The sequence below is a fragment of the Lagopus leucura genome, unplaced genomic scaffold, assembly GCF_019238085.1.
Source record: "Lagopus leucura isolate 7727_CA_CO unplaced genomic scaffold, USGS_WTPT01 Super-Scaffold_760, whole genome shotgun sequence".
Lineage (NCBI taxonomy): Eukaryota > Metazoa > Chordata > Aves > Galliformes > Phasianidae > Lagopus > Lagopus leucura.
This window is the reverse complement of record NW_024962257.1, coordinates 10,039,688-10,062,634: the sequence shown is the minus strand read 5'-3', so window position 1 is coordinate 10,062,634 and position 22,947 is coordinate 10,039,688. Positions and strand designations below refer to the sequence as shown.

Sequence of the window (22,947 nt, the reverse complement as noted above, 5' to 3'; positions counted from 1 at the left end):
ACGGCTGAGGTGCATGAGAATGCACTTCTCTATCTTGGAAGTTTTCTTTCTGGTTTCTTTTGAAAATCCTAGCCTAAGGGATTAAGAGCGTTGATCATTCCTGAGAATCAAGGACCTGTTTTGCTAAGTCTCAAAAGCAGTGACTTTGGGGAAAATGGTATCTGTGCCTTTTCTGGTGGGGGGAGAAGCTGGCTGTAGATTGAATCCCTTGTTCACCCAAACACAGGAATAATTCCTTCTTGTGGCCGTTACTAGAAGCTGAGGACACTGCTTGTATTTATTCTGTAAACAAGGCTTTTCAATGGGGTTTTGCAGACGGCTGCTTTTTGTGAGTCTTTGAAAGAGAGCAGGGCGCCAGTATCTCAGCACCACTCATACAGGAACATCTGATTCCAGGAGGAGCTGAGCAGGGCCCTCCTGCTGAGCAGAAGTCTGTTTTCATGCTATTACACTGGTCTCATTGGTGTATTGACTGTATTTTGAGGTAATATGCAAAGAAATTTGCTTGACCAAATCCTCAACCGTGCAGTTGTCAGTTTTGTCAGTTCATAAAGCAGATCTGCCTTTCAAAGCAGATAAGGCTGCCCTTCCCAAATCTGGGGTTAGTGCTAAGTCTAAAACTAATGCACATGGGATTTGGCAGATTTTTTTTTTTTCGTATTTGTAATGGAATCAGTCTGCCAGTAAACTTTGATTTCTGCTCTCCCCGTTATGTTTCCAAAATCAATTTGATTCTTCTTTAGAACTGTTGTCATTTACAGGAACACCATCTTGCACGTGCAAATTACATCTCCTTTCCTTTCTTATCAGCACTCAGATTTCAGAGAACTTCACATGAATGACCAAATCCCAAGCGTTTTCCTCAACTCTTGCTGGAATTAATGGGAATTCTTCCTGACGGAAAACTTTCTGGCATGGTCAGGGTCTTCAGGACTGGCACGAGCAGCCTGCCTAGGGCAGAATAGTAGACGTTTGGCAAGTGCTGGCCTGATCTAGCAACGGAATTCTATGGTGTGTTTCTAGTCTAAATATAGAATCTTCCATCTACTCACCCCGAGGATTGTTTAATTTCCACCACGTTCCTCTTTCCTGCCCTGTGTATTTCTGTAGTAGGAAATTGACGCGTGTTTTACTGTGTTCCTTTATAAAAGTGCAAGTTATTTTTCAGGCATTTCCCCTCCCCTTCACCTCAATAATTTCTTGTTTTTCTGATAAGAGATTTCAGGCAGAAAGGTGGTATTTTTTCCTCTCCTTTTATGCTGTATACTACAGCGTGTCCGCCAGGCCCTTCAGATCTTAAGCACACCATTAGAAAAGCCTAACACTCCATATCCCAAATGGGTCACTTCCCAAGTCTACTGCTGAAATCCTTTTAGCTAATACTGTTCAGGTGACTTAGTACTAAATTATATTTTAGAAAGATATGGTCTGCCCTTTACTTTTTCATGGGGCTACCATTCAGTCAATTTTAAACCTGTAATTCTTTTTCAGAGTTGCCATGGAAACAAGTTAGTGTTCCACCGCTGCCTTGTGAAAACGAGAAGAGTGCTCATACATCATTTTACTGCTCCTAGGTCGTTATGCAGTGTTGCTGTTCTGGGCTTCTCTTCTCCTAGGCGTGCGTTAGCGGGAGCAGAGCCCCATGCTGTTTTAGCTCTTCTGGCACCATGAGTCAATTAGTTCAACTGAAGTCATATTTAAAGCGTGAATGCTCCATTCGTTCCTGCTTCTGGTGATGTTAGCACCAATCTTAATATATGCTCCAGACTGGGGATTCTTGGCCTTTGAAGAACGGCTTTCCTGAAACTTGGGCTTTATTGCCTGCAGTGAAGGGCTTGTATTTCATATCAAGGTTACATATGCATGTGTGATACTGAGGTTAATAGTGGAGTCCTAAGAGGTATAAATATACTCAGCATAAACAATGTGTGTTACAGAGAAGTACAAGCACACCAGCAGATGATAGATGTCCATAGGCCATGGTGGTAAATAACCTTTTGACCTGTTTGGCCATTACAGCAGTATCTTAGAGAGTGATCGAAGCTAGAAGTCTTTCTGTAACCTTTTGAAGTCACTCTGGCTATGCTCTGAATAATAAGCCTTATCAAACCCAAAAAATACAAGCTGCAAAAGTCAGGTATCTCCACTGACTATTTTTGTGTGTACTAGACATATTTATAGCCTCTATATACACTTTAGAAATACATCTATAAATAAATATGGATATAGTGTTAAATACATAAACCTGATATTCTATTTATGTTCCTACAGTGCAGCGCTTAAATAATTTCAGTGGTGCAGTTAACACCTATTGTATTTTTTATCTTTGTCTCAGAAAAAGCTTAGGAATCATTCTGGAATTTTCTTTCTGAATATATTTCTACAATTTGTTTGCTGGGGAAGTCAGAGTCCAAAAAAGAAAGATTGTTGTTTCATTAGGAGTTAATGCTGCAGAGCAGAGATTTCTTGCAGATGGTTATTTTCTCAGAAAACATTAAAGAATATATTTAGGTTCTCTCATGTGTATTATTGAACCTTTGCTATCATTTAAGATCATGGGGAAAAAAAAATTCTCAGGCATTGTTTAGAGGGAAAGGTGCCACCCTGAAAGCCCAGGCTTCAATGTGGACAAGAAGCACATCCAAACATCCCTCTGCCTCGGAGGCAAAGCACCATCATCGAGATGCATGAAGATCCTGTCTCAATCTTGTCATTAAGATGTTGGGATTAATTTCTCTGATTAATGTTGATCAGTAGTGAGTCATCTCCGTTAAATACTGGTTTAGCAAAACTGATCTAACTGTGTTTGCAAAAAAAAATGACTGGTAAAGGAAAGATGCGTGGGAGCATGGCGTACGTCTGCTACAGCGCATCAGCAAAGCTCTACAGGTGAGTGTGTGGCTCGAATGAGGACGGTGCTCCTTGTTCCTTTCTATTTCATTTTGTATGTCCTCTGGAGGTACAACTTGCTTGTTGTAACACCGAGACTATTGAGGTCAAGGAAATTTTTCTCCTGAAAAACATTTTGTACTTCCAGCGATTTTTATTTTTTATTTATTTATTTTTTTCGTCCTCCTCTGCAGCAGTGAGAGGCGTATCCTCTACTTTAGGACTGTCTGGACATTTTTGTCCTCTGAATTTTCTGTTCTGGATGGGAGCTAGAGCACTCACGGTTCACACAATCCCATCTGCTCTCTGTGTGATTAATTGCAGCTTTTGAGGATTGTGCTCTTTTAGCTGTCAGTGGCAGCACTGGTGTGTTCTGTGGGATATGACTGCTTGTAGCCTTAGTACTCGGGCAGTCCTTCCAAAAGCCTATTCTTGTTTGGGCTTGAGGGGCAGCAGGGAACAATTCTGCAAGGCTGATGGCTCCAGAGTGAGGGGAAAGTGGGGGAGCAGGTTGGGGGCAGTGGTCCTGCTGCTGTGACCCATTCCTCCTGTGATGCCTGTAGCACTTTCCTTCCTTTTTCCTTACCAGTGGAGTTTTACTTAGAGAACTGTTTTTGATTTGTTTGTTTGTTTCTTTGTTGTCCCAGCGTTTCTCTCATGCTTAAAACCTCTCAGGTCTTTATCAGCAGTATATGCACAATGACAGGTGCTCAAGCAACCTATCTCCTTGCTGACAGAGGAGTGTTTAATCAACCTGTGGTGTCTCACCAGGCTGTAGGAAGTTGCACCAGCCAGATTACAAGCGTTCTCATTCTTTACATGCAATCAGCAGCACTTACAAGAGTGCTGTCCTACCAACACTCAGATAAATGCCTGCAGGCACTACTTGCTGCCTTGCCTGCTGCTGGTGAGTACTCAGCCTGAAGTGTGGCTCTGAAGCTTGAGGAGAAAGAAGAGAAACCTCAGGTTAAACACTTTGCCTTGGATGTCACAACTGTTTCTGTCTTTTCTAAGCATTTTCTTCCAGTCCTGGTAATCTTGATCAGTGTTGTTCCTTAGAGATTAACAGCTGTGTCACTGTCTCATGGACAGATGAAGTGAAACATGGGGCCGGGTGCTTCATGGAAGTCTGTTTCTTTATCTGTCCAGTGGCATCCAGGGAGATGCTCTGAAGGTTACGACTGCTTGGAAGGCACACTGACCTCACCAAAAGGAGGTGCTACCTGTGTGAAAACTGATCTTCAATATTGTTCTTCAGTAACTGTGGTTCTGAGACTTTGTTCAGATACCATGGAGTGAGCTTTTGGTGAATGGTGTAGGAGGTTGTGCAGACAGGCTCATGGGTGTATTGTACTGATACTGCAGTGCTAGATTTTGTTAAATATTTTAGTGCTTTCCAATTAAATCTTGAATTCAAAACATAGAACTGCACGCAAAGCAGCTGGGCAGTAGATTGGCTTGGAATGTGGCACTGTTGGTCCTTCTGAGCTGCAAAATGAAGTTTGCCAGATTCTAGCAGCAAACTTGACCCTTATAGAAAGTGACTACCTTCATTTTACGATTGTAATGTACTAATAGCAACTCTTGGTATAACCTGCAGGGCTGGAAATAATGAGGGAACTGAATACAATACTCCCAGGGCATGGGCTTAAAGTGATAACTATTCAAGCGTAGCCTTTCACTAATGCAGTTGCTCTTGCACATCAAATAATGTCAGAAATGCCACACTTCATAAGAAAGGGCTATAAAACTTCATTGTGATCTCTCAGCCCAGAAATCCAAGCTCAAAGGAGTAAAACGTGTTTAAATCTGTTGTATTACATGTGGGGAAATGGACTCAGGAATAAAAGATACCCCAGATCACCTGCATTACATACAAAGTGTTCTCCCTAATCAGTGTTACTACAATACCAATCCACACACGCTGCTTGTTTTTTTTTTTTTTAATCTGTATAACTTTGTTTCTGCAATATTACATTAGCCAGATAGGGCTACTGGAGGGCAGCCAGCCGAGTGGTACTTAGAGAACAGCGTGGATGCCTTTTACAGCATTTGGAAGCTTTTGCTCCAAGCAAGCCATCTTGCAGCAGTGAGTCTGATCCATTGCGACTTTAGCCATGTTGGCAGCCAGAGTAGCAACAGCTGAAGAAAGTGCAAACGCAAGCATTTTCTGCTCAGCAAAGGAATATAGGGTGGGATGAGTCCTCAGCGCTGACTCTTGCAAGGTAAAAGGTGTTGCTTTGTGGCACAACTGCTGTGGTAATGATAGCGTAATCGTAGTCATACGAAGGAAAAGGAGCTCTGTGTTTTAGCACAAAGTCCTAACTAATTAGCCATTAAACTTGCTGAAAACAAAGCAGCTGCTAACTATCCTGACAGATTACTATGTTAGCATTTGGTCAGTTTGACTTCAGAAGCTTTCAAGATCTTTTCCAATCTAAATGATTTTATGACTGAAGCATGTGCTTTGGAGGGCACATGGGTTGGTCAGTGAGTGGAGAAAGGTATTACAGGCTCTATTCCAAGCAAATGTTGTTGAATGTAATACTTTTTGTATTTCATTAACAAAAAAACTATTCCAGTTTCACTTCTTTTTTTTTCCTCATAACCATAATTGATATTACAAAACCATTTCTGACTCATAATTCAGGTGAATGAATTTTCACGTTTACCAAACTCAGTGGTTGCTGCCAGTCTAAAACAAGGAGTCTTTTTATTTCATTATGTTCAGGCAAGCTGTTGTTTGCAAGTTTGCTGCCACAGTGAAAGCAATGCTTCCCTAAATGGTGTCAAAGCACATCTAGTGCTAAGCTGGCAGGCAGCACCTCCTGGCTTAACCCGCAGTCCTTGCTCTGCACACAGCTCCTCTCCTGTGTTCCTGTGATGTGAGCCCAGCGGGACCTCAGCCTGGTGAGCGTGCAGTTGGGGCAAGTAGGAATCATTCCTTGAGCCTCTGTCTCCTTCTTTCATGATTTTAAAATGCTGTGCTTTGCCAGCAGTTGCACCGCAGCTTAAATACCCAGCTTTTCAGTTTGCTCTCTTAAAACAATAGGCAAGTTCTTACGCTGCTTTACTGGCTGACTTTTGTCAACTTACCAGTGCCTTTTGTCCTGTTCATGTAATGCAGCTGACTCAGCAGCACCCTAAGGAGTTATGTCCATATTGATACGTACATATTTACAGTGACCCTCCAAGGGTATTTTGCAGTTACTTGAACAGCAGCAACAACAACAACAATTTGCTCCTCTCTTCAGATTGTTGCTTGCTGCAAATAATTCTTAACCTCTTCTAACTTCCCTGAATACATAGCTGCAGTTTGCTGCAGTTCTGGCTCCTGCTATCATCAGTAAACACCGGAGTTTACTAAATCCCTGTTGCTGAGAGGCGTTTCCCAGACACAGAGGTCGACTGGACTTCTTCATGCTTCATGGAACACAGCAATGGATTCCTCTGCTTGTGTCTGAGAAGAGCCTCCTGCTGCCTCTGAGTGGTCTGCTGGCCACAGGGATGGGGAACCCACTGTGAGAGCATCTTACCTATCAGCTTGTGTGACGGAGATGGGGATTCCTGCTGCAGTCACAGGCAGGTGAGGGGCAGGACATCCCCTGCCATCCCATGCCCTCTTCTGCCCAGTGCCCAGGGCAGAGCTGGGACCTGGCCATTGTGTCACCAGCCTCCGAGCTGCATTCCAGGGCTCTTGCCAGCCTCAGGTGATCCCATCAAACACGCTGCTTCCTTGGAACTTGTCTCCAGGAGCAGGCACCGTGGCCTGGTATGGTTTAATTCGGGGTATCTGGTTTAAGTTTCCTTCTATTTCATTAAAAAAAATAATAATAATAAAAATAAAAACCTAGAGCTTTTGGGCTATATAATGTTTTGCAGCGCAAGCATCTCAAAAGCGTGGTTTCAGTAGGAAAAAGGTCCACTTTATCATCTCATCCTCTCAGCCCATTCCCAAGCTGGATGCCTGCCAGTGCTGTCAGACCTTCCATCCTCCTCCTCCTCAGAATCCCACTCTGGCTGCAAAATTTCAGCAGCTACTATGCAGTTTTGTAAGGTGTTTCTGGTTTGTACTGCCGCAAGAGCAGGTTGCTCAGCCTTCACCAAGCAGCCCCAGGAACAGTGCCCAGCAGGATGGGCTGCTCACAGGGATCTGACCTGGGGGGAATTCAGTGGATGCTGCAGCTGAGTTCAGGTCTTACTTGCACCTTTCACTCCTCTGTTGCTGGTTCTTTTTGTTTTTTTCTGAACAGTATTCAATACTAAGGCGATCGTTTGCTCTCGTATTTATTGCCCTTGGCTCCTCTTCGTTATATAAAACAGCTGATTTCCAAAGTCATCTTCTGACTTGTCCAGCTTGTATCTCAATATACAAAAAAATGTTCTGGGCAATGTTTCAAAGCAGTGGCAAGGCTTCCTGATGGCAGCTGCTGTCGCTTTTCCATCTTGCGGTAGCAATTGCTCTGGTGTTTTGTTTCATTAAATAATACAAAGGAGAAGTTTGTTTTGCTGAAACTAGCTGCTATCAGTATTCACCAAAGTAAGAAAACCAACCTGGTAGTTTTCCTGGCTGTTGTCTGAGCCCTGAACGCAGACAGAAGTGTGAATTGTTCCAAAACCCAATAGTTGCTGCTCATCACCCTGAACCATTGCTATGCAGAAGCAGAGCTCTGTTACAGCATCAGGCGGTGCTGCACAAAGATTTCTGGGGGAAACAAAACCAAACATTCAGGAAGAGCTGACAGGAGGAATCTCACTTCAAACTTTTTCTTTAGACTAATTGGCTACGTGCCTCTGGATGGTCACATCCTGTATCTTGATAAATTTGTTCGTCTGAAGAGCTGCCGGGCTCCAAAGCGGTGTCGGAAGCTCTTGTAGTATCTGCCTTCCAAATGCTGTATTTATTATTGCTGCTTCCTTTTATCGCTGTGTTGCCTTGGCACGTGGGAGGTGCCATCACCGCGCAGGGTCCCGCTGTGGGCAGTTGCTCTGCACACACAGCAGCACAGCCGTCCGTGTGACTCAGGAGCTGCGTTTCCAGGCTGGCATAAAACTGCCACTGAGACTGTGGAATCAGTGCGGCAGAGAAGAGAATGAAAGAGGAAAGTAAGCCTTTGATCTCAAAGGAGCCTTGTTATGCAATATTAACTCTTAAAAATCTTGTTTGGGAGAATGTGTTAGGAATGCAATTCAGTAGGCTGCTAGAAAAATTCAGCTGGAGCCAGGAAAGCTTTCAAAGCATCCAGCCTGGATCAGCAACTAGAAAAATAATATCCTTTGCCCTATGCAAGTTGAACCAGTGCAACACAAAGCATCTTTATTTGTCACGTGATTCTGTTCTTCCATTGGATCTCTTCACACGCTATCAAGTTTTGTCATAAATTAGTGTGTCTGTATGGAGATTTGCATCAGAATGTTTCATTTTAAAGAAAAAAAAAAAGTCATTCCAGGCTGTGACTGGGCTGAGTACAGCCATTAAGCATTATACATTGAGAGCGTATTGTTCACTTATGTGATAATTTTGCTTCCAATTATATCTGGGTAATGAATAAAGACAGTTAAGACTTTAACCTATTTTCAGAAACCAGCGTTCTATCAACATGCAGTTATTTATGCTAATGAAAATAATGATCTTTTTATAGTGCTTGTCACTGAAATGGAATGATGTCCTGCCAACTGTGCATGTTTGCCAGTGGCTACAAATTAATCAGCTAAACTGGAGTGGTAATTGGAGTAAAGACAAGTCAAGGGGCAGAAAGGCCAGCTTTGACAGAATAGCTTTTGAAGAATACCCCGTTCAGCACACGAAACAAAAGAACTTGTTTATATAATGCTGTTGTTTAATTAAATTTAAGCAGCTGCTTCATCAAGAGGTCTTTGAAGATAAATATGGAAAGTGATGGGCAAGGGAATCAAAATGTGATGATGATTGTGCTGTACTGGATCGTACCGCACATCTCCCTCACACCTGCCTAATGAAATTATTTCAGGGAGCTCCTGATTATAGACTGCAGAGACACCTGGGTGTAACTCCTGCTGCTGGCACTGAATACACATGAGGACCACATGTGGAAAAGTTGGCTTCAAAGTTCAGCGTTTGGGCTGTTCAGCTGAGCATGCGCAGAGCGTTGCCTGAGTGGTCCGTGTGTGAGTGCCCATCACAGAGCACCCTTCGTGCTGGCACTCAGCAGAGAGGTGGAATCCTCAGTATCTTCCCTTGGTCTCTTTTGTCTTCCTGTTGAGTTCTTTTGTCTTCCTGTTGTACTCTAGAATAGTAGGGGTGGAACTAAGTAAAGGTCCCTGATGGGCATTTCTTTCCCATTGGAGTAGATTCCTCCTGACAGCTGTGGCAGTGCAGCTGGAAAGAGGCTTACAATGAATTGTGGTTGTCCTATAGTGTGTTCTAAGAAAAGAGAGGGGTGAGAACATCCCAAAGCACATACTGCTCTGTGAGCAGGGAACATTTCTGTTCTCTGGGGCACTGAGATGATCTGAGAAGTTCTCCTTCTCCCCTGCCCCTCATCCCTGGTCTTGTGCCAGCAGCAAAAAAAGCTATGTGGGGCAGGTTCCTTAGCTGAGAGCTCAGAGACTCATCTTGGTTGGCTAGGAAAGAGCAGCCATGGGAAGGAGCCTGGAAACTTCATAGGAATAGCAGGGAATCAGTATTTGTTCATTACTATGACATCTTAAAGCACATTTTTAGCGTCCAAAGTTGCAAAGAAAAATTGGAAAACCTGATGCTGGTCTGCTGCAAAGGCTCAGAAATAATAAGATTGAAAAAAATAGGCCAGGCATTCACCTTACTTCTCATAAGCTTGCCTTGATTTTCTGTGTTGACTCTGTGTTAACAAAAACAGGTCAGAATTCTGTCATCGTGGGACTTCGGGATCTGTCTTCCCTTGGCTTTTGGGCTGCTCTGCTGCAGCTCCTCTCAGACAGAAGGTATCTCATGGGAGCTGCAGGCTCCTGCCCTGACACACGGGCAGAGCGGGGCTTTGCTGACACGCTGCTCGTTGTGGGTGTTGATGGATATGTCTTGCATATACTTAATAAGTATTTAAAAGTTTTCGTATGCCCACTAGTGAAAAAGACACATTTTGTTGTAGGGCCAGTTTCTGGAATGGTGAGCATTAAGCATTTCAGCAATATAAATAATAATTAAAAGCTGGCACTGGTTGAGAATATTTTTGCAGAGGTTTTTATTTCATCCAGAAAATAGTTTCATTGCAGTCAGAGCACATTACAGGAGCATTTTGTTTAGCATTCCTCCTTTTATTTTCTTCAGACTTAAAGAATTTTTCCTCGATGACAGATGGGAAAGTGTTTTGCTGAAAGATGGAAAAATAGATTTCCAAATTTTAATTTTCCTCCCAAATATATTAAAAGCAATTCTCCTCCTGCGAATCACAGAGCCGTTTTGCTCAAACAACAGACACTCATGAAATGAGAAGCTTACCCTGTGGCAGACTCAGTGGATTCTTTGTTTGCCATTTGTTCCTGTGTAAGATCCTTCTATAACCCATCCACGCGCTGCTGCTGTCTGTTGTTAAAGGCAAAGGCCACGTTGCATCCCAGAAGATGCTGCAAGTCTCTTGTGAATATCTTTTCTTAATAGGTCACAGAATCACAGAATGGCCTGGCTTGGAAGGGACCTCAAGGATCATCTCCAACCTCCCCATTCAATACTAGAGCAGGCTGCCCAGGGCCCCATCCCTCCTGGCCTTGAACACCTCCAGGGATGGGGCAGCCACAACCTCTCTGGCCAACAGTGTTGATCTGTGCTGGATGGGAACAGAGCAGGAAAAAGGAGCTTACAAGCTTTAAGTGCTATGTAAGGAATGTTTAACATGCTGTTGACTAGTTGCTTGTCAGCAGAGATCATCAGACGTCTTTGTGCTATTAGAACTCAAATCCTATTTCTCTTGCCATACAAAATCACTTCCAGCCCAGAGGTATTTTGTGACCCTTCCATTCAGGCTCCTCTCCCAGGGGCTGGGCATGGTACCCTCAGCCCTGGCTGCGGCTGCAGGAGGGGTGTGGATGTCTGTTGTGGCAGTGAAGGTGAACTTCTATAGGATCAGGCCTTATTTGAGTAAAGCAGTGTACCGTATCGTATTAAATTGGCACCCTGACTGCTTCTGTGAGCTTGGCCCTGTGGAGTTTTCAGTAAAATGGCAGTAATTATTTTATAAGGTGTATAAAGAGCTTATTCAGGGCACATGCTCATTAAGCCCTTTCAGTCGTCATTAACATCAACCCCTAAAGGACAACAATGGTAATAATGCAACGTAGGGCTGAAAACTGGCATTTAGTAAGAGAGCTCAGTGGAGTGATTTTAAAATCAGGGACTTTCTCCCAGCCTTTTGCTAGGGACAGGAGAATGCAGATGTTTGGCGTTCATTAATGATTCTTATATTAAACTTAGACTCATTTGGATGTTCAGCATGTAATTGCAATGAATTTAGCATTCCAAATAGATGTTGTGGTGATGGGTGCACATGTAGATTGTAAGGGTCCATCTCCAGGCCCACTGGGATGCCCAGTGCAATGAGAGCTGTCTGGCTGCACCACGGATTTGGACACTTTGTGAAAGGCAGAGCACAAGGAGCGGTGCTCTCTACAAGGACAGCTCAATGCGTACCGCAAGTTGAAATAGTCTGGTGTTTCCCTTATAGACAGATGAGGAAGGAATGAATGGGAGAGGTGAAGGACTGTTGGATGTGGTTGAGAATCACCAGTAGGGCCAGAGGGGAAGGTGCAAACCACAGCAGCAGCCCCTGCCAGGTGCTGTTCCACACACTCTCCAGCCCAGACTTACAGGTGCTGGCCCTGTCCCCAGGATTGCTGCAGCAAGGCAGCTGCTTGTGAGCCACTGCCTGGGGTGTGGGGTGGGCTGTTAACTGTGGTGGGAATCATTTTTCCTCAGCCCTGGCAGTGCTGACGAACCTTTTCACGTAATTGATAAGTTTCATCCACGAGGGCCTTCTGGAGATGGAAAGGCAGCATTATTTCCCCAACTGCCTCATCTCGCTCCCCAGCCTCAGCTCCCCTCTCAGTAGAGGCTGTGAATGAGAGCCACTCATCACGTTAAAAAGCCAGCGTGCCAGGGCAGGCAGGGGCTGGAGGGAGCTATGTAAAGAAGATTAAATTCAGCAATGGGAAGGGACAAGTAATGAGGGCTGGAAGTTGAACTGATGGGTCTCTACCCATTTGGTTGCTCCAAGGTCAGCTTCTCTTTGTTTCCTCTGGTGTATCTTTAATATCCTCCTTTCTGTCCGATACAAATCATTGATTCATGCTTGGGAACTCAGCTCCTGTAAGATTTTAGCGCTGGGCTGAAGGCTACAAGGTTACTGAAACAACAAGCAGAACCAGGTTTATTGTGAAGCATTTAATATCCTGTTTCCAGCAGTGGAGGCTTAGAGGAATAGCATGGCACGATCCTTCTCCCTGCATACTACCCACTGTGCCTCCAGCATCGGGGAGAGGAGAGGGGATGGGTTCAGAACCATTGAATAAGGAGACATCCCTATCGTATCGGTTCCTTTTTCAAATAAATCTGCACCTTAAAAGCCACTCACAGTCAAACAAGGCCAAAAAAGATGTTCTCACAGTCATGTCTCTCACTCCCAGTCCTACTGCTTGCTCATTTCTTGCTTATGTGCTGTGTCGTGTAGTACACAGCTCAGCGGGACACAGAACTGACCTTATGCTTGTCCACAAAATGCACATAAATTTGCAGCACTGTATTTTAAAAAGTCTTTGTAAATACATTGTGTGAAGTAAGGTGGGGATTTTTTATTATTATTTTTCAACAGCTGATGCTGCTTTCCAAGGTCTTGTATGTTATTTAAACTCTTTGCTCAAAGATGGAATATTTTCTTACAGGAATTAATCCATGTTATCTGGGGAAAAAAAAAAAAAAAAGAATCTGTCTAACTTTCAGGAAGATCTTCTTGTTCTCCAGAATTCACATTAATTCTCTTACTTCTAGGAGATGTTTGAAAGCTTTGCACATCGTGTGGCCGCTGCAGCCCACCAGTCGCTCCGTGCTGCACAGCAAGGTGAGTGCATTGCCATCCGTGTTGGGGGAACTTCTCACTGAGCGAGCAGCTGGCACTGCAGTGAGTGTCTGGCCTGAGAAACAGCCATTGAGAGATGGCCGTAGGGTGGGATTTGTAATGCAGCCATTGCTTGTTTTGGGTAGCACCGCAATTGGTGTCCAAACAAAAATACGTCTGAAGTTTCTTGTGGCTGAGGGCAAAAATTTTTCTTAACAACATTTTCAGCTTTACATTTTCCTTTCTGAAGGTGTTCCCTTATGGTCAGGCTGCTGTGTGCTATATTTAGAGTAAAAGTGGATTTGGGGGGAAAAAAAAATTACATTTTAAAGTAAAATGTAGTGAAATTTATTTACTTGTAGAAATGTTTATGTAGCTGTGGATCAACGGGCGAGGGAGATCGTAACATCTCCAGGTGCACTTGTGTGTGTGAGAAGGCATGCAAGAGGAAAAAAGACAGTGCTTAATAGTATGTATGTATACATAGAAATCCAGGGAACAAAGACATTTGAGTTGAAACCAATGCATGCATTTTTGCTTATATTTATATCATACGTGGACAAGACCATAAGAAAAATAGCAAATGATGACTGGAGAAGCACAGGTGCATGTGGATATGGCTGCCTGTGCTCAGGATTGATGGCAAAATGTCACAAATTGACTTCATTGCTAAAAAATAATCCTTGCTTACTTAATGCTGAGTGTTTTTGTTGCCCTTTGTTGAAGGCATTTTTTCTGCATGTCAAACTATTTTAGCCATTAACAAGTGCCTATAAAATGAGATAAAATGACAACAAAGAGCATGAGCTGGAAATGGAATGCCTATCTCAGAACTTCAGTTTCTATTAGGTTGCATGGGGAAAATACTTTACTTAGTCAATCTTTGCAAAATACACACATATATATTAAAAAAAAAAAGGTTGAAAATATTCGTGGGCAAAGAGACACACCAGCAACGAGAACATCCACGCCGTGCATGATGTCTCAACCCCCTGTTCAACTAGAGGTGATTAATAAGAACATGTAAGCCCACATTGACTGCAGAAATATTCATATTTGGCCATAGCTGAACTTGCCATAGCAGATGAGAGATCCTCAGGGAGCTTGAGGGGCTGATAAGTATTAGAAGGTCAGGTTTCTTTTGGATCTGGACATCCTAATTTAATTCTGGCTGATGCCTGCTGCATGAATAATTCATTAGCTTTTCTCAGTTTGGAACTAAACTTCTCAGAGAATTTAGTAAGTGTGAGTGTTGCTGCAGTAAACATATGCCGATTATTTTTTTAGGAGCTGGAAAATGAGGCTGCTCCCAAAAAAGTGGGTAAAATAATTAAAATGTAAATTGAAATAAATTATTCACAGTACTAAATTTAAATAAATGACTCGAACACCTAAACTCAATTAAGGCATGTTGTTAGTTAGAATACTCAGTATTGTAAAGCAGATGTACAAAGCCAAGAACTGGCACCAAAAAAGTGTTCAGTGTGCATGAATGTTTTATAGGTAACGGAGAATGTACCCTAAGGGCCTTAAATATTACATTAAATTATACATTTCTAATAAAGAAAATATAAATGAATATGGAACAAATGTTGACTTTCAGATTAAAACACCAAATTCTTCTTTGAGGAGCGAGCTTTACCATTGCATAACAGTTACAATATTATCTTGTTTAATGGCTTAAACACTGTTGTCAGCTAAATAGCTGTGTGTGTGTGTACAAAAAGGCATAAGTGCCATTGGCAACTGTTGTGTAGCATTACGGAAACCATTCTAAAATAAGACCACATTTACTGTCACTTCAAACTCTTAAAATTTTAATAGCAGTAACATATTCAGCAGAAGAAACTTAGTTATTGGCTGTAACTGCTTCCATCCTTCCTCCATTCCTCCCTTCCTTTCTTCCTTCCTTCCTTCCTTCCTTCTTTCCATCCTTCCTTCCCCTTTTCTCTTCCCCTTTTTTTTTTTAAAAACTCTTTCTATGCCTTCCTTGCAATCACAAGAACAAGCTGTAGTCTAAACCTACGTAGCAGGAGGGAGTGTTCCTAGATCCACAATAGGTGCCTCATGTGAGGAATGGGACTGAAGGGCAGTAATCTGGCAGGGATTCAACGTATCTTCTTTTGGTATTACGGTATTGCATTTTGAAGGCTAATGTGTAGACAGCAGGTTAGCCTACAGTCAGTCTTCAAGATAGTAAGAATTCTTTGTTCCTTTTTTTGGATGAAGAGGAGGAAGACCAGCTGTTAGGATACTTTGTTCATGTACTTGATGTACTGTGCCATCTTGTTTGGATGCACAGCTTAACTGCAGACTTGGGGAATGGGAAGTCCCAGCCCTGAGAAGTGCGCAGGATCCTGGTACCCACTCAGCTCCAGCAGCCACGGCATCCTGGGGGCACGGGGCTGGGCATGCCCTGGTTCATGGGCTGTTGTGAAGAGGCTGCAGCCGCTCTGCTGTTGTGTCCGGCTCAGCTGTGGACACAGTTTGTGATGTGATCACAGGAGTGCTGCTTTGCGGCAGACTGTACGACTCGAGCGCTTTGCCTCTGCTGGGTTTCGTTGCTATTTGACAGGTGAAAATGTACATATAAATCCAAGCATGTTCAGGGACAAAGCAGACACACTGGGAAAAAGCTTCTGAAAGATTTTTTCCTACTGAATCATTTGAAGTTAAGATGTAAGCCAGTTTGGGGCCTCTGCAAAGCAGCATAACAGATATTGAGCTCAGCTTTAATTGCTTCTGTTAACCACCTAGTGAAGCCATTGCACATTAACCGTTTTCAATTACGACAGCTATGAGAAAAGATCCAAACACAAGTGCGAGTGAGGAAAACAGTGTGCAGGCATTTTAGTTCAGGGAACCAGACGAAATAGGGTTATTGTTCTGAGAACATAACGCTGGGCTTTGAGGAGAGGGAGCAGTGGGGAATATCAGCTCATTCTCTTCCTTGGCTGAAACAACGAGCAGCCTGAACCTGCTCCAGAAGGACACAAATAAGCGAAGCATCTTATTCTCCCAGCCAGCAGCATCCCAACAGGAGTGCTGCAAAGAAACCTCCAAATGCAGCACTCCTCAGAAGCCAGGCTTGGTACTTCACCTCCACTGTTAGCACAGAATTCAATGGGAAGGGGCTCCCCTTGTGCCAGCTTTGGCTTTGGAGCAGAGCCCATGGGTTCTGAAGGGTTCACAGAATCATGGAATTGTTTGGAAGGATGTCTAAAGATCTCTCATTCCAGCACCCTGCCATTAGTTCAGGCTGCCCAGAACCTCATCCAGTCTGGGATCCTCTCCAGGGATGGGACTCCCATAGCTCTCTGGGCAGCATTGCCAGGGCCTCACTTCTCTCTTCATGAAACATTTCATCCTTGTGTATAAATGAAGAGATAACTTCTACGCCCTACAGAATCCATCTGATGGGTGACAAGAAGAGGGTTAATGCTCCTGTTCTCTTGGCAGAGTGCGCCTCACAGCTGCCTGTCCTCATTTCAGAGAGAGCCAGGGAACCCAGCCATAGGGAAAGGGGGAGGGAGGGGAATCTGTGCAGGGCCCAGCTGGAGCAAGCTGCACCGTCCCACGGGGAGCTATAAAACTCCTCTGGTGAGGCTGGCACTTCTGCTCCAGCTCTGCATCAGATCTTTCCTGTAGGAAAGAAGACCAACCTTTACAGGAAAGGATGGCTTTAGTGTCGAAAGTGAACTGTTCCGTTTTATGGGTGATTTCTGTTTATCTTTGTTCTGCTCTTGGCAAAAGGGAACATTCTTGTAAAGAACCAGGTTTCTCCTGGTTTTTGACACAGGAGTGGTAATAATTCAATTAATATGGCTGTATGTACGCAAAATGAAATGTGAGCCAGTCCAGTGTGTACTGGCACCTTCAGAAGGCTGGCTTTATGAGGCCAAAAACATCAAGAGCTGCATCAGCCAGAAGAGGGAAATAAGGCAGAAAATATGAGAGCTTTGTAAGAACTATTTAGGAATGACATTATTTAGCAGGAGAAAGAAGACTGTGTATCTGTGTAAAAATGTGACAGAGTAGGCTCAGCATAGTAAATCAGAAACCTCTGAAGCAGGAAGGAAGTGACAAATAAGTCTTACAGATAAGGAGGAGACAAAGCTGATAGTAAAGGAGAAAAGAACTTGTAGGAAAGTGACAAAAAAAAAAAAAGGAAGTAAAATTAATAAGTGAAAAGTTTTAGCAAAATATTTTTAAAGAGTTAAAGGAAAAAAAATGGAAACAGACCAGTGGTCTGTTCTCAAATGGAAACAATAGGCACTTCTTTTTTTTATAACAATGCAGTAGAATTCAATAGAGATGTCTTGCTCTGTACAGGGGTAAAGGATGATGTATTTGTTATATGATGATGGTAATACACTTTCTATTCCTACTGTAACTAAAGAGGATATTAATCAACAGCCACTGTAGTTAGACATACTTAAATCAGAAGTTCTGGGTAATTTGCATTGAGGAATTTCAAAGCAGCTGGCTGAGGAGCTTTTTTGGCAGCTAATATTGATTTTTCAGTAACCCGTGAATAGGGGAAGATTCCGGAAAGTTGAGAGATGGCTAGTTCCTTGTCAGGTTATTTGAGAGTTTGGGAAAGATGGCTGAAACAGCAGAGTTTGTCAGGCTGACATCCAGATGGGAAAATGATGGAAGAACTCATAATTTATTTGTTTCACAGAGACTAGAAGATGCATACCATCATTAATGCTAATCAACAAAGTCTTTATGAAAGTGACTCTTCTTGAAGTAACTTTAAACTACTTAGATGGGTTTTAGGTTTAGTTGACATAAGAAAAGCATTTAGTAAATGTATGTAGGCTTCATTAAAGCATTGCAGTATTGATGGCAAAATAGAACTATGAACTTAAAAAGTTTCAAAGAAAATAAATCAATAGGTGTAATAATAGGTCCACCAGAATAGAAAGATAAATGATAACGTGACTACAGAGGGAGTACCTGGAACGAGAAAAGAGGAGAGCCTCTGCTGAACAGTGAAATCTATAGCAGAACACAAATATTTCAAGTTGCTAACAGTGAAGCTCCATAAGCAGAGGAGCAATTTAATGAAGGTTGAGATAGTTTTCATCACTGCAGCATCTTAATATTAGAGGTGGATATCTTTTCTAACTGAGGCTAGAGTTCCACTATTGCTACTGAAAGGTAATAAAGCAGACAAAATGTTCCAGGCCCTGCAGGAGCTACAGTTTGGCCCTGTGGCTCTGGGTTCTGTTGGCTTACAACGTGTATATTACAGTTGGATATCCTCACCCTCCCCTAGGTTTCTTCTAATTGCTTTTCTTGTCCAGCATGTGGCATTGACTCTTGGAATAGTATCCAAAAAAGTTTATTTATAAGGTACTAAAAGATGCAATCGTGGTGGCTGAACCAAATTTACAGTAGCAGCATCTTGAATGTCACGGGCATCCTAATGAAACTACAGCACTCCAAGCTGTGTGAGTGAAGCTCTACTTGGCTCGAGTGCTTTTATTTGAAATCAAATAGAGGTGCTTGTTTTACTTCAAAGAATGGCAGAACCAACTAGTTCAATAGCTCATAGCTCCTCACACCAGCTCCTAGAAGTTAATACTCATCCATGCTAAGAGATAGCAACTTCAGCCAGGCTTATAAAATAAACTTCGTTCCCAGATGAATTTCACAGTTTCAGTCTGTGACTCTGAAGTAGTAAACAGATGCAGAGCATATGAGCTTTAGGGACAAATCAGCTGACCTTTAATGATTCCTTAAGTCCTTTCCTCGTTTTCCATCAATAGTATATGTATTGATCACAGAGCTGGCTGGTAGTGAATTCCCCCGGAGAAATTCAGTATCCAAAAGGCTAGGGAAAATCTTTAAAGTGTATAGCTTCATTCTCTGGTCTGTTGTCATCAAAACTGAACCTCTGAAACTGTACTACGCTGACAAAAAGGAATCTCTTCCATCGACTGTAATGCCCTGGTATTGCTAATTCGGTTTCAGAGGTAGAACTTTGTTTCCTTTTAAACCTCCATGTAGGTAGGTGACTCAGTGTGTCTCACCAAACTCACATCACTTTTAGGGAGCTGAGATGAGCCAGTTCTTCAGGAAGCTTCACTGGAAATTACACTGTGAATTATGTCATCTGAGTAGACTTCAGTGAAAATGTCATCACTGTGATGCTGTTCATCTGCATAGGCTTCCTGTGAGAACATCTACCAAATGAAAGAAAGGAGGAATAAGAAATGAGAAATATCTTTTAATTATTTTTCCTGCGATTACTTGACCCGTTTGCATGTGTATCAGCTGTAGTGTTGTGCCATTATTGCAGAAGGGGTGGTCAGTACTCAAAAAACAATCTGAGAGCCCTCTGTCAATAATCACTGTCTTAAGAGCAGTCTGAGAGACGGTTGTATATGAAATCAAAAATCTGCTGACCGTGACCAATCACGCCAAGGCTCTGCATCCAGTCATCCAACACACTCGTGTTGCAAAGCTCAGTGGAAGCAGGGTGGTGAATATCTGATTGCTAAGGAGTTCCGTTGCTGCTTTCTGAGACAGGAGCAAGTTTCTGTTTCTGTTGGTCCCGATTGGATGTAACTACTGATCTGCTGATGTTTGTTAAGTCCTTTAATATTCATGGTGAAAACCATTGGCTGACTATGTGCCAACAGCAGCAGCCAGTGTCAAGACAAGGTTTCTGTCCCAAGTAGTTGGTAGATCTAAGAATCGAAGTTACACAGCTGTAGCTCAATACAGGTGTTTGTATCATGCTATGTGGGTAGCAAAGGGATCTGCATCTCTAAACCTGCGTGGAAGTATGTGCATTTCCTTTACATCTCAGTGCTTGCATATAACCACACTGCATAAAGTCAGCAGCATGCACGTTTACATGTGCTATTACATTATTTGAGTACTCACGTTCTCTTTTGATATTAAGTATTTGGGTAAGAAAACCTGTATATGCTGTACACAGTGCGTATGCAGTTACTGATGACAAGGCATGCACAATGTGTATGGTACATTATATCATACACCATGTTGGGTATGTGTTCAACCTCTTCCACTAATGCTTAAGCTCCATTGCCTCATGATGTATAGCGATAGTACATCACTGGAGCGATGATGATGATCTGATGGTATATTACCATCATTTATTACTGGAATACCATCACTGGCATATTATTGCAATGTATCACCCCAGCAGCAGCCAGCAGGAATGCAGCTGCAAGAGAGTCGAGTTCTATGTTGTATTAATTCCTAAGTGATAGCTGTAGAATTAGTGTGACGGAGAATCAACATGCACCCTCTTTCCTCTCTTTCACACACGTGCAAAATAAACTGCTGTGTTTTGTGTGGTGCTTTTAGCATAGTCAGCCGTTCTTATAACGTGATTCAGTTCTTCGATGAAATTTTAGATTAGGATTGTGATTTTGAAATTTTGTTAGAAATTATGACATAACAGCAACCAAAAGAAAGTAGAAATTTGATCTTGATTGCCCTGTGCTATAGGCATTTCTATCGTATGTTTTAGGGATTTTTTTTGGTGACCCTCAACAGGGGATTTTTCTGTACTATCCATGGAATTTTACAAAGAATTATAAAGTGGGTACACCTTTAAGGTCTGATGTTCATTTTTTTCAAATCTTGTGATTTTTTTACATCTGCATGTAAATTTCAGAATTTAGTATCTCAATTGGTTGAATCTGCCAAAAATAAAGTATAAAACTCAGTTATTTCTGCCACTCAACCATGCAAATTGGCAAAATGATATCAGATATTTAAACATCTTCATGAAACCTGGATGTGCTTTCTCCTGTCAGTGTTAATTCTCTCTATCTCACCCTACTTTGCAAAAAGCAGGAGTATACTTACATTACAGTCTCTTTCACATTCATTGCCTGAAGGAATCCCAAAAACTCTCCTGCAAATGTCCTTTGGATTTATTTCATTGTACCACCAGAAAATAATGTTTGCTGCAAGCCTTGAATAGAGCAACTTCTGCAAAGTGATCTCAGGATCAGCCTGTCTAACAGGTTTAGTTAATGATAAGGCTCCTATCTGCATCCCACTGGGTTCAGATGGAGATGCTGGATAACTGCATTTACTTGTAACTACTCACTCGAGGGCTGCATTATTCATATCTCTGCTACTTCTGGCCATTATCTATCAGTGCATAAATATCTTCATCTTTTTTAGCATCATGTATTTTTAGGCTAAAAAAGACTTCTCTTAAAGACCGCTTCAATTTTCCATAGTTTATGTCTGATGTATTGTAGTAGAACTAACATTAGGAATGAAATGTAGAGCTATGGCTGCCATGTATTTAAAGATACTGAGCTAGTTTCAAGTTTCTGCAGTAGCTGAGTCAGCCAGCCTCTTTACTTGGCTAGTTGTGAAAGACATAAACAGGCAGGGCCAGACAACTTCTCTGGTAACCAAACCAGAGGAGGACTATAGCAGCACAGCCCTTACTGTGAAGGAAGAAATTCGTTTTTGACTAAAACTAGCACTGCAGCAACAGCAATTAAGCATACCTCTCAGAAGACTCCAAATGAAAGACCAAACAGAAAAGAGAAAGCAGAGAAAACAGCTTCTCCAGAGAGCTGGTGGGAGCCCTTTGCAGGCAGCAGTCCCTTTAGTGGCGCACATGCTGGTGCTCACCTCCGAGCATTGCTCAGACTGGCCGTCAGCTCTGAAGGCATTGGGCAGGCAAGTGGTAAAAATGAAACACTGAAGGTCATACCATCAAGTTTGAAAACAGTTTCTTGTCGACATTCAGTTATAATCTTCCCTTCATCCTTCCCACAAACTGGTTAATGCTTGTGCATCAACTTGTAGATCAGGTGAACCTGTAGGTTAACCCTACATATGCATTATACATTATGTACATATACATAAATATACATTGCGTTATGTGCATGTATGGGAACTGCAGAGTCCCAGGCTGAACCTCTGATTGATCACCTGAGGCGAGCAATGAGTCAGCCAGAGGAGCACAGGTGAAGGCAATGTGCTGCCGGAAGGGGTGCAGAGCCCTCCTAGACCTATTTAAGAGCTGGCTGCCAGTGGGGAGGGATCTCTTGTGGAGATCTGCCCTGCTGGAGTTTTGTAAGTGAGCCCAGGATAGGGGTAAGCTTTCTGTCTAGTCTCTTTTTGTGATCGTAATCTGCTTTGCCAAACTCTCTTGTTTGTGTTGTAATTATAACATCTTAATATTCATTGATTATACAGCAGGAAAATCAGGTCAGTTTGGATTTTAAAATTGAGACGTAAAAAGTGTTTCAAATTTGCCTGTTGAAAAATGGAACACTGCTCCAAAGCAAAGCAGAACTAGAAGGAAATAGCCATGCTTTGGCTCTCCTCCTGCAAGAGCACAAATGGAGCTCTTGCTTAGAAAGGTCCATGCAGTGGGAGCGCAGCTTCCAGCGGACACACAGATGCGAGTAGCTTCTATAGGGACAATTGAGAGTTCTGTAATCATTTTGGAAACTGTCTTGCATTTGTTAGTTTAGCAGTTCACTCAGTTATGTCCTCTGTGCATGTTTTATTTCTCGTGTGTATGCACATATAGCTGATGGACCTCTGAATCTTCTGGCTGGATGGGGCTGTGAGCTACCTGGTCTGGAGGGAGATGGCCCTGCCTACTGCAGGGGATTGGAACTAGATATCATAGAGATCCTTTCCCACCCACACAATTTTAATTTGTTTGGTTGTTTTTTTTTTTTTTTTATTTGTAATGATAATATAAAAATAACAGAAGCTGAGTGACTCAGTGATGGGAAGAATGGGATGTTTTCAGCATTTCTGAAGACGAGGAGATCCCAACCCCAGTCTCAGCAGCTGTGCCACTGTTCTACTGCTGTAAAGACCAGCTCCTTGAAGTCATTGTCTGCTCGCACGCTGTGGATGATGGACTCCACGTCTCGTTTGCAAAGTGGGCACACTAGCCTGATCCGCGTCCACTGCTTGATGCAGGGAAAGCAGAAGCGGTGGCAGCACGGCATGGTGTATGCCA

The 22,947-nt window shown here is 42.7% G+C and overlaps 1 long non-coding RNA gene across 1 annotated transcript in view; it reads left to right on the top strand.

Moving 5' to 3' along the window:
- The first annotated feature begins 2,846 nt into the window (after positions 1-2,846).
- Positions 2,847-22,947, top strand: part of LOC122176156 — a 54,820-nt gene continuing 34,719 nt past the window's right edge. The window contains exons 1-2 of the long non-coding RNA XR_006177638.1: positions 2,847-2,889; positions 12,884-12,953. This is a non-coding gene — a long non-coding RNA (uncharacterized LOC122176156). The remainder of the gene's footprint in view (positions 2,890-12,883; positions 12,954-22,947) is intronic.